Consider the following 4170-nt stretch of genomic DNA (forward strand, 5'->3'; position numbering starts at 1 on the left):
GGATTGATTCAGTGACTGGGGTAATCAGGATGGAGTGTCAGAGACAGTGCGATTGACACAGGACAGAGCAGAGTTTAGGGCTGTTGTGTGTAGGGTCGCTATGAGTCACAAGCGACTCCACGGCACATAACAACAACAACAACCAAAACATCTGGGACACAGCCAAAGCAGTAATAAGAGGTCAGTTTATAGCAATAAGCAAACACATCAAAAGACGGGTAAAAATGACCATTGACTCTCTAAACCGACATCTCAAACAAATTGAAAAAGAAAAGCAAGAAAACCCAATACCCTCTAAAAATCTGAAATTATAAAGATTAGGGCAGAATATATCAAATAGAAAACACAAAAACAATTGAAACCATCCACAAAACTAGCAATTGGTTCCTTAAAAAGGTCAATAAAAATCAACAGATGCCTAGCAAAACTAACAAAGGAAAAGAAGGAAAAAACACAAATAATCTGAATAAGAGATGGAATGGGCAACGTCACAACAGAACCAACTAAAATAAAAAAGTTTACATTGGACTATTATGAAAAACTATATTCAAACTAACATGAAAACCTAGAGGAAATGAACAAATACTTAGAAATTAACAACCTATCTAAACTAGCACAAACCGAAATTGAACATGTGAACAGATCACCGCCCCAGACACAGCACCTCGACTCTCCGGGAACAGCACCAAGGCCACATGTAGCACCGGAGGTTGTGGGGTGGACCCAGGAGATGAAATTACGAAGTCAACCCTACAGAAAGCCACTGATCTCGTGATTAAAGCTACCAAAGAGAATAATGCCAAGAACTATGAGGCGGCGCTCTGGTTCTACCAGCATGCCCTGTTGTGTTCCCTGCATGCCATCAAGTATGAGGCACACAGCGACAAGGCCAAGGAGTGCATCCAAGCCAAGTGCATGCAGTACCCGGACCGGGCGGAGAAGTTGAAGAATTATTTGCCGAACAAAGAGAAATATGGCAAAAAGACGGTCAAGGTAAACCAGAGTGAGGGCAAAGGACGCGATAGTGACAGGGAAGGGGATAATCCAGAAAAAAAGAAATTGCAAGAGCAACTAATGGGTTCTGTCATGATGGAGAAGCCTAACATTTGGTGTAATGATGTGGCTGGGCTCCACGGGGCCAAAAAGGCCCTCAAAGAAGCTGTCATATTGCCAATATAAGTCCCACACTTGTTCACAGGCAAGCGTACCCCTTGGCGAGGGATATTGCTTTGTGGACCTCCCTGGCACAGGGAAATTCTACCTGGCCAAAGCTGTGCCAACAGAAGCCAACAACTCCACTTTTTTCTCTGTGTCCTCCTCGGATCTGCTATCTCAGTGGTTGGGAGAGTGTGAGAAGTTGGTGAAGAACCTGTCTGAGCTGGCACGGCAGCACAAGTTCTCCATCTTCTTCATAGATGAGGTGGATTCCCTGTGCGGGTCCAGAAATGAAAACGAGAGTGAGGCTGCCCTCAGGATCAAAACAGAGTTCCTGGTCCAGATGCAGGAGGTGGAAAACAACGACGATGGGACGCTGGTTTTTGCTGCCACAAATATCCCGTGGGTATTGGTTTCAGTCATTAGGAGGAAGATTGAAAAGCAGATTTACATCCCGTAGCCAGAGGAAGCTGCCCTGGCCCAGATGTTCTGGTTGCATTTGGGGAGCCCACCCCACAGGCTCACAGATGCCAACATCCACGAGTTGGCCCGGAAAACGGAAGACTACTCGGGTGCAGACATCAGCATCATCATGCGGGACTCTCTCATGCAGCCCATTTGCATAGTACAGTCAGCAACACACTTCAAGGTCTATAACCCTTCCCAAACCATCCCTAGCATTATGATCATGATCGATGACTTCCTGAGCCTGTGCTCACCAGGCAACACAGGGGCTATGGAGATGACTTAGACAGACATCCCTAGTGACAAACTCTTAGAGCCTGTGGTTTGCATGTCAGACATGCTCTGGTCTTTGGCCACCACTCAGCCCACTGTGAATGCCAATGACTTTCTGAAAGTGAAGAAGTTCCAGAGGACAAGAGAGTTAAAAGCTTTTTCACCTGGTGACAGTGATGGTGGGAAGCTTACTGGGGAAACCCGCAGTACTCCCCTTGCTGGTAGCCAGATAGCTCCCACCCCCACCCCCGTCCTGCTGTTAGCAGTGAGCAGGCCTGCCGTGTTGCAGGAAGCGGATCCTCCTCTCCCATGATGCTCACCAACGTTTTCTGCAGCAAACACACCAACACACAAACAACCTAACCTTTTGTTATCCTAATTTAATGCTGCTTGAATTTTTGTCTTGTTTATAAATAAAATTTTACCTGGAAGAGTGGGACCAGGCCTGCTGGGGGTGGGGCCTCAAACCTGTAGGACATTTAGACCCAAGTAGACCTGGATCAGGGCCCAGCTGGTGACCCTGGTCCCCAGAAGCCTACACAGCCCTGTCCCTAACCAGTGTGCATCCTGGGCCCAGTCTTCCTTGGAGGAGGAGATATTCTGTGAGGCAAGCTGTCAACATGAAGGTGTAAGCGGGTTCACTGCCCTGTCTTCCCTCTAAATGTGACAATACAGCCAGACACTGTCCCTGGGTCCCTGTCCTGGGTATGACCTAATAAATCCTTTTCCCTGTAAAAAAAATAAAGAAAAAGAAATTGAAAAAGTAATAAAGCAACTTCCAGCCAAAAAAAAAAAAAAACAACCCCTGGACCAGATAGTTTTACAAATGAATTTTATCAAACCTTCAGAGAACTGTCACCAATTCTTCATAACTATTTCAGAAAATAGGAAAAGACAGAATTCTCCCATACTTATTCTATGAAGCAAACATATCCTTGATAATAAAGCCAGAAAAGGACACCATCAAAATAGAAAACTATAGACCAATATCTCTCTTGAACATAGATGCAAAAATCCGGAATAAAATCTTGGCCAATAGAATCCAATGAGACATAAAAAAAAATAATTCACCATGACAAAGTGGATGGAGTTCAAATCAGGTATGCAAGGATAGTTAAATATAAAAAAAAACCCAACAACAAATAAAAACAACCCAGTGTAATTCATCTCATAAACAAAGGAAAGAACAAGAACCACATGATCATATCTATTGATGCATAAATGGCCTTTGACAAAATACCATACCCTTTCCAAATTAAAACACTCAGCAAAATAGGACCAGAGGGGAATTTCTTCAGCATAGTAAAAAAGTATATATATGCAAACCTGAGAGCCAACATCATTCTAATGGAGAGAGATTAAAGGCATTCCCCTTGAGAACAGGAACTAGGCAAGAATGCCCACTATCACCTCTCCTATTCAATATTGTATTGGAAGTCTTAGCGATAGCAATAAGACAAGAGAAGTAACTAAGAGGTATCCAAATTGACAAAGAGAAAGTAAAATTATCCCTATACGCAGATGATATGATAGTATACTTAGAAAACCCTAAAGACTCAGCAAGAAAACTACTGGACATAGGTTCTGCATAGTGGGAGGATACAATATCAGCATACGAAAATAATTGGATTTCTCTGTAGTAAGTAACATAGAGAATGCAGAACGGAAGCTAAGAAAAACAATACCTATCAGAATAGCTAATCACAAGATTAAATATTTAGAAGTAAATCTAACTAGAAACACAAAGGACCTACTGGAAGAAACAAAAAGAAACCTGGAGAAATGGAAGAATATACCTTGCTCATGGAGAGGAAGCCTCAATATTATGAAAATGACAGTACTACCAAAAGCAATTTACATGTTTAATGTAATCCCAATACAAATACCAATTCCATTCTTCAAGGAGATGGAAAAGGCAATCTCCAATTTTATTTGGTATGAAAAGAGCCCCAGAATAAGCAAAACACTCCTTAAAAAGAGAATCAAGGTAGGAGGCATCTCATTCCTTGACTGCAAATCCTACTACACTGTCATGGTAGTCAAGACAGCACAGTACTGGTGACAGACACATGTATTAATGGAATATAATTGAGAACCCAGAAAACAGTCCATCTACCTATGAACAACTGATTTTTGATAAGGAGATGAAATCAGTTAAGTGAGGAAATGACAGCCTTTTTTAACAAACGATGCTGGAAAATTTGGGAAACTATCTGCAGAAAACTTAGGCAAGATCCACACCTCACTCCATATACAAATGAAACAAAACAACTCAAA

At 42.4% G+C, this 4170-nt stretch overlaps 1 pseudogene; it reads left to right on the forward strand.

Annotated features, from left to right (window-relative positions):
* LOC102852786 overlaps nucleotides 1-2206 on the forward strand; it is a 10769-nt pseudogene extending 8563 nt beyond the window's left edge.
* Nucleotides 2207-4170: the final 1964 nt, after the last annotated feature.

Source organism: Elephantulus edwardii, unplaced genomic scaffold (genome assembly GCF_000299155.1).
Source record: "Elephantulus edwardii isolate Elephantulus edwardi_28Jun2011 unplaced genomic scaffold, EleEdw1.0 scaffold00474, whole genome shotgun sequence".
Taxonomy (NCBI): Eukaryota; Metazoa; Chordata; class Mammalia; order Macroscelidea; family Macroscelididae; genus Elephantulus; species Elephantulus edwardii.